Source organism: Artibeus jamaicensis, unplaced genomic scaffold (genome assembly GCF_021234435.1).
Source record: "Artibeus jamaicensis isolate MK-2021 breed Jamaican fruit bat unplaced genomic scaffold, CSHL_Jam_final contig_851, whole genome shotgun sequence".
NCBI classification, from domain to species: Eukaryota; Metazoa; Chordata; class Mammalia; order Chiroptera; family Phyllostomidae; genus Artibeus; species Artibeus jamaicensis.
The window spans coordinates 19,764,146-19,776,610 of NW_026521986.1; the positions used below are offsets into that span (position 1 = coordinate 19,764,146).

The 12,465-nt window shown below is 38.0% G+C and overlaps 1 long non-coding RNA gene across 1 annotated transcript; it reads right to left on the minus strand.

Annotated features, from left to right (window-relative positions):
* Positions 1-2,460: 2,460 nt before the first annotated feature.
* LOC119056395 (uncharacterized) lies at positions 2,461-12,465 on the minus strand. The gene is made up of 5 exons (XR_005083874.2): positions 12,311-12,465; positions 7,242-7,296; positions 6,283-6,449; positions 5,736-5,782; positions 2,461-2,579 (listed from the first exon to the last, which is right to left on the minus strand). It is a non-coding gene; the product is annotated as an uncharacterized LOC119056395 (long non-coding RNA).

Sequence of the window (12,465 nt, forward strand, 5' to 3'; positions counted from 1 at the left end):
AAGAACACAAACAATAAAATATAATGTGATGACCCTAAAAAAAAAAACAAGCACATTGTAGTCTTGAATGTGAAGCTGAGGGTCCCTAAATATCAAGGAAGGAATGGCCCATGAGCTGATTACTAACTTTTAATAAAATAGCTGATACTTAGGGAAGTATGTGTTCAGATATTATGTTAAGCAAAATTCAGCCAGACACTTTAAACTCTCCAGAATCTCTATAGTTACCTTCCTACTTCTGAATTCTTCAACCTGTTTTCCCTTTAAACTTGTCCAACCAAAGCTCAATTGTTCATACACACAGAAAATATTAAACTATGAATATTTTTAACTTAGCTCTTTAGTATCATCCAGATACTCAGCTATTCCAAACTCCTTCCCCACCCCTTCCTGCTTTATTTAATTCTGCCCTTTTGGATGTCCACTAAAAATCCATTAATTGAGAAAGCATAGATTTGGTACTAAGTATTCTACTTGACACTTCAAATAGAAAGCAAAAAAAAAAAAAAAACCCTAAAACTCGCTATGCTTTTTAATGAGATAGTCTCTTTTTAGCAATTAACATTTAAATATGGTTTTACAGCTTACAAAGAATTTCCACATACATAATTACATTTTTTCCAGTTAACAACTAGCTGAAGTAGTTAATGCAATGATTGCCTGATGATCTAAATGTTACAGATGAGGAATCTCCAAGTGGTAAATGATCTCTGCCCAACTTCACTCAGTTAATAAGCACAAGAGCTGAGACATGGGTATACTTTTCTTATTTGGCTTTGTCCAACCCTTGGAGTGTACGAAATACTCAGTAAGACATCTAAGTTAAACTACAAATATTAAGCATTAGGGTTCAATTTGATTTTTTAAAATTTATTTTTGCTGAGGAGAGAAAGCAGCATCCATAGAAGTTGAGTTCAGGGTCTTCAATGACAGCATAATACATCTCTTTGCTCCCTTTATTATCAGTAGGCTTCTTTGGCTATCTGTGTTTGTGGTTTGGGTGGGGTTCTAATAGCAATGTTTATTCTCACTCACATGTGTGGCATTTCATGCAAGTCATTTACTTGTACTTGGAGATTCAGTACCGCACACTGTAAGTCACAAACCTAAACTTGCCACAGCTATGCTAGAGAAAACTTCAGCATGAGGAAGATCCTTCAATCCCCAGTAGTTTTACCCCTAGACATAATGTCCATAGATTGGAGCCTCATCAGGGGCTATTTCCTGTTGCTGCCTAACAGGAGAACCATTTATTTTTCAGGCAGGAGACACAAATCCTCTGACAATATTCCATTAAGATGTTATCTTGAATAAGATAATTTGATTTGATAAATCCAAATGCAGAATGGCAGTTACTACATTTTCTCCCTTTTAAAAGGATTTGAGAATTTAAAGGAAATTCAGTTTAGGTAAAAAAAATTTCAGATTGCCAAACCCTTTAGCATAAACAGTAACCTTGCAAACTTCTTGTTATTCTGAATCCCAGGAACTACTTTTTATTTTTTCATTTAAAGAAGTCTTCTAAAACCCAATGTGCCTCTATATAAATAACCCCCCCACAATCAATTGAATGAGTAAAAATAGAAGGTTTAAAATTGGATATGCAATATTATTTAGAGTAAAAAAATAACCATGTGATCAGCTGTAGATTGTATTACAGCTTTAGTAGCCAGTACTAATAGGATGAAGAAAGAAAAAAAATTACTACGTGTTCCCACATCTTGGGTTTTACATATAACAATGCAAAGTTCTTACCTTTGAGACTGGGATGGGGAATTGCTAATGAAACTTCACTATTTTTACCTCTGCATTTTCACAGTATTTGGCAAAAGTATGCATTCAATATATTTATTGAAGTGGTTTTTCCATATTTTCAGTGACTAAAAAAACCCTATATTAATAGCTGTCAAATGATAACATTATTTAATGGCAGGAAGACTTTGATCAATTTATTGTTCTTTAATTATGCAGATGAGAGAGCTAAGTCCTAGAGACATTATATGATTTGTCCAAAGTCTTAGGGCTTGTTAAAGACTGAGGTGGGATTAGAATTCAAGAGCTTGGTTTTAGCAAACTGTGTAACCCTAAACCATTGAAGTAGAAAGTCAGCCCTTTATTTAATAATCAGTAACAGGTTATTAGCATGTCATTTTTATAGATTCTTATGTTGGAACATATTAGCTGTGTCTGCTACCTCCCTAGTTCTTAGAATTTGAAGTCATCTAAAATTGTCCTGTTATATCAATAAGAAAAAACCTCCATTTCTTGATTTATTACTGTTGTATAACTTTTTAAAATGTACATGATATTTGAAAGAACAAAGAGTTTAATGCATGGTTCCCATTTTCTCTTTCCATTTAATTCCTAAAATTATTTTTATTACTTATTTAATCCTTGTTTTTGAAACTGTTCTCTCTTTTTTTCCACAAATAACAAGTATCAACACAATTCAGTGCTATTTATTTTATTTCCTTAAAGAAAGAAACCATACCTTAAAGGAATAAATTCTAAAAATAAGGATACTGTTTTTTTTCTAGAAGTGGGAATAGACTGTAGTCAGACATTCTTTGGAGGGTGACCTGGGAGGAAAAAAGGGTGGGCATTGTGAGTCAGAGTTAAAAGCATTAGCGAAGAAAAATGTCGCATTTCCCCCTTCATACTAATGGCCTAAATGTGTTTGTGATTGTGGTGAAGGCCATATCTCATGAGGCTAATAGCTCTGATGTGTCTCTAAAATGATTTACTACCATTCCTACTCGCATGCCAAATTATTCCCCCTAAGTGTAAGTCCTAGATACTTCAATTTCCTAAATATATAAATGTAGTCACTTCTACTTGGTATAATATTAGGGAAAGTCAGTATTATCCACCAGTAAACTACAATCTTGTGATGTCACAGAAATAGCAACCTCCTTCATATTTTTAAATAAAGTGCTCATTCACCCCTGTTCATGACACCCAGAGGAGTTTGGAAATGTGACAAGTCATTGAATCTGCTGTTAAAGGAAGACCTGCTTCCGGCTGATGTATTGGGTCAATTTACGTTCTTACTCAAGAACAATATGGCCACAAATGGCAGTGCATAAATTAGCCCCGAATGTGGGTGGCAATATGGTATTTTGAGCTACCACCCAAAATATCTCGGGTGGGTTGTAAATACAGAAGCCTGCTTTTTGATCCAATACAAGCAATAAAGTGCAGCAGAAATTCTTTCTGGGCACTTCATAGTCTCATAGTCCGAACAGGGTTACAAGTCAGGTTTGCCGTTTTTATTTGTGTGATCTACCACAAGCCAATTAACTCTCAGAATCTTTCAATGTTGCTTACCTTAAATCTTAGAACTTGGATAAAATTAGCTACCTTACAGTGTAGTTGTGAAAATAAATGTTTGTAAATGTTGGTTGTATTCCAAAGTTAGTTCCTCTTGTACCCTGGACATGCTGAGGGTGTTGTATGCAGGAGCCAGATTTTGATTTGGTAAGGTTCAGTATATGAAAATTTAAAGATTACTTAAAAATTAACTATTTTATAACTGCTATTTACCACATGTTTATATTCTGTTCAATAAGCAAAATTCCTAACACTTATCTATCCCTCACAAGACCCTATCATACAGTGTCTATAGTCTGCTCTAAAGAATATGCTGGTCTAAGAGGGTACAGTCTTTAACTCATTGTCAACTGATAAAAAATTAAAAGATATACTCTACATAAATGTATAAAGCCTCCTATGCATCAGATAACATGCTAAATGCTGACAAACACAAGTAAAGAAACCAGGTAATGTCAGGGCCATGATGTGAAGATAGACCCAGAATAATTAAACTATGATAAGGCCAATGAAAGAACGACAACAGACTGCTATGAAAGTGGGTAACAAAGGAAGTAGCAGGAAGAGAAAATAGGAAGAGGCTGGACAGGAGATAAGGCACCAGTGTGCACACTGCCAGGAGGGAATAAATAAAGGGCAGAAGGAGGTGGCAACTCTATGACCCACAGAGACTCCTTGTCATGAAATACCTGCCACCAGGGAAAGGAATTTCCAGGAGACTATCTGAGCCCCTGGATTTCTCACAATGATTGAAAGAAAAAGCCAGCTAGAAATTAAAAAAATAAAAAATAAAAAGGAAGCACCTTTGTTAAGTTGGAGGTTAGAATGTAGCCCAGGCCTATCTCACAAAAAGGCACCTGTGGGAGGGAAGAAGGAGAGAGGAGAGCTTTCCAGACCTGAACTTTTTGGCTCTTAGTGATTCAAATTCATTGAAAAATGCTCTAAATCTGAGGCCCCAGACTTTTAGGCATAGGCAAAATGCCTTTCCTATACTATGTGACAGATATGGACATCATAGAGGCAGGCAATCATGCAGACCTGATTCACTGCTCCTTTGGTGCTATTAAATCAAACACTCAACTCGCAATCAATGGTGCTCGTTTTCTAAGAGAGTGTGGATTATGACTACTTCCATGCAAAGCACTTCTCACACAGTCTGTGAGAGTTTGCCAGTTGTTTCTATGCATTTTAATCTTGGTACCTGCCCTTTCTTCTTCGACCTTGTCATTTATCTTTTGTTTGGCTTGCTGATCATTTAAAAAAAAAGTCATTTTTCCTTTTCTTTCTTTCTTGCTCTGTTTTTTTTCAGACATGTAGATCAGCCAGCTTGTGCTGAGCTCCTGCACAAAACTGAGAGAGCTGTTTGTCCTGTAGCTTGAGCTCTCATCAGTTCCCGGCTAAGCGGGCTGTGGCGTATAGCACGCGTGGGGGTGGGCACTTCAGATTTTAAAGAGCACAGTGCTAGCAGAAGAGTCTTTTAAATTCTAAGATATATTTTATCTTAAACAGCACTCTCTTGCTGGGAAATCTTTAGAGGGAATCTCAGTTTATTAGAGGGTAGCTGGAGGAACACAGGCTCCTCGGGCAGGAGGTTAAGAGCTGAAATATAAATGAGGCAATGCATCATCAGTCAGAAGAAGAACTCGATGTAGTGTCAGGTGGTTCAGAACTCAATTTTAGAAGTCAGAGAGACCTGGCTCTCCCGGAGTTGAGCTCTGTGTGACTCTGGGCAAGTTACTTCACAGCAAGTAGCTTCATTCTTTGAATAAAATGAGATAATGCATGCAAAATTGTTAGCACAGTGACAGGTCAGTAGTAATTATTCAATAATTGTATTGTGCTAACATTGTCTTTGATATTAATTATAACGATTACTGTTATTAAAGGACAAAGTGACAAGAAAAATGATGGCTTGAGGTCTTTATGTGGCTTTCCAATTGTTCACAGTTAAGCATTTTTGCGTATGTGTTCAATTTTCCAAATAAAGCAGCAGAAACAATCAAGAAAATGCCTGCTTACTGTGTTATCAATTCTCGTCTAACCTCTTAATCTCCCTTCCATTCTTGGTGTGTTTTTAGCACTACTTAGTGGTTTTAGATTTGTAAATAAAGTACAGAGAAATCAAGACATGAATTCTAGCAATAAGCTTCTGGCCAATTCTGAAGGAACTGAGAGGAGGGTCTCATTTACTCTGAGACTCACCAGCCAGGTAGGAAACTGACCTCTCCTGTTTCTCAGTTTCTGAATATATACCCGGAAATAACATTCCCGGCCTACTTTCAATGGAGGTAGAGATAACAATGACAATTTTGAAGACAAGATTAAAAATGACAATAAATCTGATATTTTGCTAGACAGGTAGCGTTATTGATTTGAGAAACTAAGACTGGGCTTAGTTAACTTACCAAAACAATTGAGTTGTTTATCTTCTTCAGGAACAAAAAGAAAATGCCTAGAAATATGATATAAACTCATTAATAAATAACTGGAATACACAAGCCAAGAGAAAAATATTACTATGTAAGTGCTTTTGCTCTGTGACGAGCTCCCTAAAATTTGGAGTGTTCAATTTCTCCTGATGCTGGTGTGGTATCCATCCATTTTCAGGCTATTGTGTGGGATGGGGGCAGCCTGGGAGACCTGTGCATGGTTTGTGTAGAGACAGTGCCTGACTGGGAAGAAGGAAACAAGAGTAAGCAACGCAGAAAAACCCATTTGTATATATTTATATATTGTTTAACCTCAAAAAAATTAAAAACTTATTCTCTGGCAACGAGCAAATTCCTTTTCTAGAGGGAGTATTTTAGAATGGCATCCATTTCCATTTGAGAATACATGAATTTCAGATCCTTCTACAACAGTAGGTTCAGTTGTGTATTTTTGTGAAAAAAGGAGAAAAGAGAAACATTAAAGACTAAAAAGACTTTGAAACGACAAGAACAAATCTGTTACCTTTGCCCAATGGCAGAGATGCATCAAGTAATAGAAAATGTAATTTTCAATCAAATGAATGACACCAGTAAAAGGTAGCGAAGGGAAGTCAGCAGTGTCAGAAATCTTGAAATAATGAATTACATTGTCAGGGTCAGCATGCTGTGGCTATCCAGGTCCTGAAGTATCTTAAAAGGAAAACGAACATTTAAAATATAGCACCATATTTTTTCCTCTTAGATAATAAACAAGATGCTTAAATTTTAAAAAAATATAATTTTTAAAAAATCTACTTTAAGACAATGTTAAATTCAAATGATTTATATTTAAAATCAGTAAATGCAAGTAGCAAACTTGTATCTTCTCACTCTTACACAAACACACTTATCTGAGATAGGTAAATCTATAAAAAGTCATGAGACAGTGTGCAAACACACAGAATATTTTTCCTGAGTAAAATGAAAGTGAATCCCCATGCGAACACCTTTCAGGCCTCTGAAGGTCCCATCTCTAGCATAGGTGAGGCCGAGAGAGGCTGGGGAACCGCAGCTCGTCCAGCATCCTGTGAATAATTATCTCTGTCCTGAGTGCTCGCCAGCATGACGTGTCTTCATTTCATTAAGGGAAAGAAGGACAGGCTGGAATTGGCAATGGCAGAATTCATTTATCACATTTTAATGGAGAAGCAGCTAAGGAAGGGCTGGCCTAATGAGAAATTTCTAAAGAAATTAGCCAGTTTCTATTAAAGGGCCACCTCTTCTCTGTCCGTGGTGGTGATGGATAGCAGGCAAGGCACAAGTACCTTTCCCACCCTCCCCTCTGCTTTGCTTTGGTTTTTTGAGGCCAGTGATCATTTTTGGATGATCCATCTCACACATGCTGGAATGAATCACTATTGCAAAGCAATGCTGAATTTTAACACGAAGAAAGAGGGACCTGATTTGTTTTTTTCTGGATTTAACTGATGGAGTGATACATACCTGGGCTCATGCTTGCCTTAACGCTAACCTCACTGAAACTGCTCCTGTCTCCATCCTGCAAAACATAAAGTTAGCACCCACTTTTGTCATTTTTATTTTTGTTTCATTAATGCCCTTAATTTGGAGTGAATACAACTAAAGTTATTCTGACAGAATCCCTTTCCAAAAATATCTAAAGATGACAATAAAACTCAATTTTAATTGCGTTTTGAGTAAAATGCAATTTGCCAGGACAGAATGTACATCCCATTGGGACCAGCTGGCACCCTAATGTCTCATTCTGTATTCTCCCTCCGTTATTGCTCCAGTGTGGCTAGCAGTGAGAAGTTCTCAAGTGCATTCTCAGACATGAATGAGTGATTGACTGTGCGCCAGACACACCACTGTTGTTCCCTTATTGGGAAAAGAGTTGAATGCTGGCAACTTTGTGCAATAACTTACATGGAATTCATAATACAGAACTGAAAGTTAATACAAACCCCTTTCACAAAGACTTAGAAAATACGATTGATGATGGTCTGTGTTACAAGAGGTCAGACCTTTGGTGAATTATGTATCCAGAAAAAAGATTCTCTGAGTATCTTCTCTAGGTGAGACACTGCTAGGCAGTGAGAACATATTAGTACATGGACAAAGCTTTTGCCCCTAAGAAGCTTGCATTCTCATGAAGGACCCACACTAAGCAATGGCACGAATAAATATAAATAGGCTATGTGATGTTGGCTAACTCACCCAATAGACTTCCCTGGGTTGTTTACATAATAAGTATGGGTATGCTTTAAAAATCAAAACATTTTAATAGTGTAAAAATATTGTTAGGGTGGTCAATGTTGAATCAAATGTGTGCCAGTTTTTCTGGTACATGAATTTGAGGAAGAAAATTTAGAATGAATGTGAATTTAAGTATACGTCAAAGCCAAAAGAGGACCAACACAGACTTGAATAGTTCCAAAGGCAAAGAAAAAATGATGAATACCGAACACTTTTGGGGAAAACCATAAATAAGATCTTGGGGCAAAAAATCAGAGAGGCAGACAAACTGGCAAGAAAGAGCAGGATCTTGGCAGAAATGCATCGCATTCGTAAAAAGTGAACAACATAGTTAGGAAAACAGAAGGTTGCAATAAGCAAAGCTGGAAATGTGTTGAGTACGAACTAAATGTTTGGCTTTCTGCCTTATCAGGTTTCCATCTGTTGTCCAAACTTTGCAGGTTCTCAATAAACCCTATATCTTAAATTTCTTTTCCCTACAAAATTATGTATTTTTCTTGGGTTAGCATGGAGAGTGCAAGGGGTGTTCAGTTTGGTGGTTCCTAGCCACATGTGACTTTTAAAATTTTTTTATAAGCAAATAAAAAGATTTCCTTAGTCACACTAACAGCGTTTCTAGCACTCAATAGCCACATGTAGTTAGAAGCTGCATAGCAGACTTGGGCAGAAACTGTAGGCAATTTCTGCCATTGCAGAAAGTTCTTTTGGAGAGCACTGTTCTGGAAGGCCTTACAGGTGGCTTAATGTGCCTTCCACAGAGTGGGGGATTAATGGATCTGTTGAATGGATGTTGAGTAAATGTATAACGTGTACTGCTCAAACTTTACCTCCTATAGAACATGCTCTTTTTGCCTCCTATGTAACATGCTCCACTAAAGTGTAATTAGTAATTACTTATATTAGTAATATTTAGTAGCTGCCTTCCCCACCTAATCACGTGGAACTGTGACAACAAAAGTCCATCTCTTTCTTCTTAGTCCCCTTTCCTACTTCTTAATCTTATGAACTGCAAGAATGTTGTCTTAACGAATGAATAAAAATGAAGAGATGGCATGTTTTATGAAATTAGGTGTCATTGTACACAATTTTGAGTACAGCTAATTATGTGCCACAGAAATACCTAACCCAGATCAGGGACTTGTAAGACACACACATGTGTAGAGTCCCAGAAAAGGTGACCCCTTTTCTGGGACTTTAGCCCTGACTGTATTCACTCTACAGTCTTGCTTTTGCATTGAGGACCCCAGTGGGGGAGTTAGGACCGACTTGGGCCTATTTTTCTGTGATGAAAGACAACTTACGAATGCTGGTCTTAGCAAGTCACTTAGGAAGTGTTTTCCCTGATCCATGAACTGACCACTGGTGCCAGAAATGTGCATCTTGCATAATGACTAATTATTCAGGAACACAAATTGTATCCCAACCTTGTGCTAAACCAAGTAGAGAGGTTGGTAGTTTGCAGCTCTCTGAGTTATGAGTGTTCCCTTTTCTGTGGTCACGAAGAAGAAGGCATGGAGACCCTCCTGGCTGGGAGGGTCAGTAGAGCTGGTCAAGCACTGCTTAAAGGAATGTTCCTGTCTGTCATGGGGAATGGGTTACTCACTGAAAGAGCCAATGCTGAGTCTTTCTGATGGCAAAAGAAGCTACAGTAGATGGGAAAGTGTGGTCTCCGTGCTGGCAACAGAGTTATCATCTAGGGAGGTTTTGGAAAATGAAAATTCTCCTGACTCTGTGGTCCAGCAGTATGTTTGAACAAGCTCCCCCAGGGGACAGCTGAGTTTCAGGACCACTGGGCTGGAGGACCATTGCTATCCCTCTGCCCAGACAAGGCTTTGGGATCAGAGCCCAAAAATGGAGGCTGGATCCTCTACTTCTACTCCCATCATGTGCTTAGAGACTCATTTCTTAGAACATTCCTGATCATTTCCAAGTATCCCAGGTAGAGCCACCAGATCCTGAAGCCTTTCCTAGACTGAGCTCATGGAGAAGAGTTTCGTATGGGTGAAGTGCTTTTAGGTAGGGACACAGGCTTGCCAGAACTTGAGCTGCCAGCAGGAGCATTGGGCCAGGATTATTCAGCACCTGGTACATTGAGGAATGATGTACATAACATTTCCTGACTCCATGATGATGCTCTCCCTTCTGAGATAGAAAAACTGTTATATTTCAAGGCCATAAACCCAAATATTGTGAACAATACCAATCTTTTTCTGAAATGTTTTTCCCTGCCAACTCCATATAGTGAAGTAGCTGTTCCTTCTATAGTGAAAGAAGGCAAAAACCAATATCAAATAAAATTAAACATTAATTTACTCTGTGGTACCCTTGTAGGAAAAATACACAACCTAAAATATTTGAACTCAAAAGGATCAGTCTTTTCTTCCATCTTATTTTGGTGTATTTGATGATCTGGCTAGCACTTTCTCATGTATAGTCAGGAAATAAAATCATAGAGGTTGCCTTGGTTATACATTTCAGGCAGGAAGCTAATCTGGTCTAACCTAAAGCCCTGATCCTAACACTTTTTCTCTCTCTTTTGTAGTCAGTATGTAGTGGAGAAAGGAAACAGCTGGTCAGCATCTTGCATGCAATCGCCCTAGGCATTGTGACTTACACTGGCAACAGAGTCGTTTAATCATTGGTGATGGGGGCGGTTTTGGGGATGGGCACAAAAGACTCTGACACTAGATCTCAATCAAATAAAATTTCCTGGGAAAATTCAATCAGGTCTCTGCTGGCAAGATGATTGTAATCGTTTGAGAATGAGAGTGAAATGGGAAGGTGATCATGACCACGTTCTCAGTGAGCTCCGTCTGACCATAAGCTTTTCTTTCTAGGGAAATGAGTCTGATAAGGTCCACGGAGAGAATCTTCCACATCAAGGAAATGTCATCCCAGCCAACAGAAAACATGATATCAGAATACCCCAACTTTCCAAATGCGATAATCTTCTATTGTAATATAAAGAACAGAACACAATAGGTCAGGATCTCTTTTGATATACCTATGATGTCATTTCTATTCATGGATCCTGTCCAAAGACTATTGTTTAGAAATCATTATAAGAGATAGAAAAAGGGTCATTGTTTCAAAGCCCTTAAAAATCAGGATTTTTGTAACAGGATCTCTTAAATTAGCTGGATTTTCTTCTTTGTTACTGTATTAGTGTTTGAAAAAATTACTGTTCAAAAGAGGACCCCCAAGCTTATGAGATTTCTTATATCAAAGAAAGATTAGATTGTACTCATTGAACCATAATCTGTAATGAAAGAAAGAAGAGATTTGCAAAGTTTTAAGAGATCTGCAGGAGGTGGAAGTAAAAAAGTGAGACAGTAGGATTATCAAAGTTCACTAAAGTTATTAGATAAAATAGGATGCTCACAGAGTATCCAAATAAAATCCCAAAATATGTCTTGACAGTTTCCAAAGGAAAATTATACCAGAGATATCTGAGAGTGACTCCCTTAACACTGCCATCCAAGTATCACTGAGGCAGAACAGACAGTCCATATCCTCCAATGTGGTATAACCAGAAGTTCACAGCATCTCCTATATATTACTTTTGCTAAAAGTTTTTAGCCTAGATCTCATGAAGTCTTAATAGCTAATCTCCATTGTATAAAAAACATAGGACATAGAAGAACAAGTAAAATGACACAGTGAAATACTAGGCAAATCCAGAATGTAGGAAATTCTGAAAGACAACTGGCCTGGTCTCTTTAAAGATTTCATATAATATACATTGTATAGGCTTGGAATGGCTTTCCAGGATGTCCAGAGATTAAAATAATCTTAATTCTCAAAAGCGGTGAATGCTATTTTTACTGTAGGTAGTTAGCTGAATATTAACAAAGAAAATAAGCAAAGGGAATCAGACACTATTAAGAGTAATCAACTGGAGAGCATAAGTTTATTTCACCAGGAAGTTACATCGTCACACATTTCCCAGGGGATTACAACTCTGCAAAGAGGATTAACAACCACCTCCACCAGCTTCCCCTGTACAGGGAGGAAGGATCAGCTTTTCAATCTCCCTGGTCCACTCACTCAGACTATGGGGGGAAATAGACATATGCCCAGTATGAATTGAAATGGCAAAGGGAGAGGTGCTTGACCATAGACATCTGTCAGTCTAACCTGGGAAAGGGATAAATTGGGAAGGGGGTGGACCCATCAGAAACCTATAAAAGCTTGGGAAGTTGATCGGTTATTTTGAAAGAGTACCTGGTTCATCCAAGCCCATGATAATATAACCCAATTTAACAAAGAAACTCTCTTACTCAGGAACACATACTGACCTCATTTGTTTGCATGTTCTCTCCATAGCAGTCATGAGGGTCTAGCAGTGACAGGGGCTGCAAACACAAGCTCCAGGCCTGGGTGGGGTACATCAGTACAGCCAGGAGGAACAGTAAGCTGCCTGGATGGGGACTGAGACCACTTAGCAGCTGCC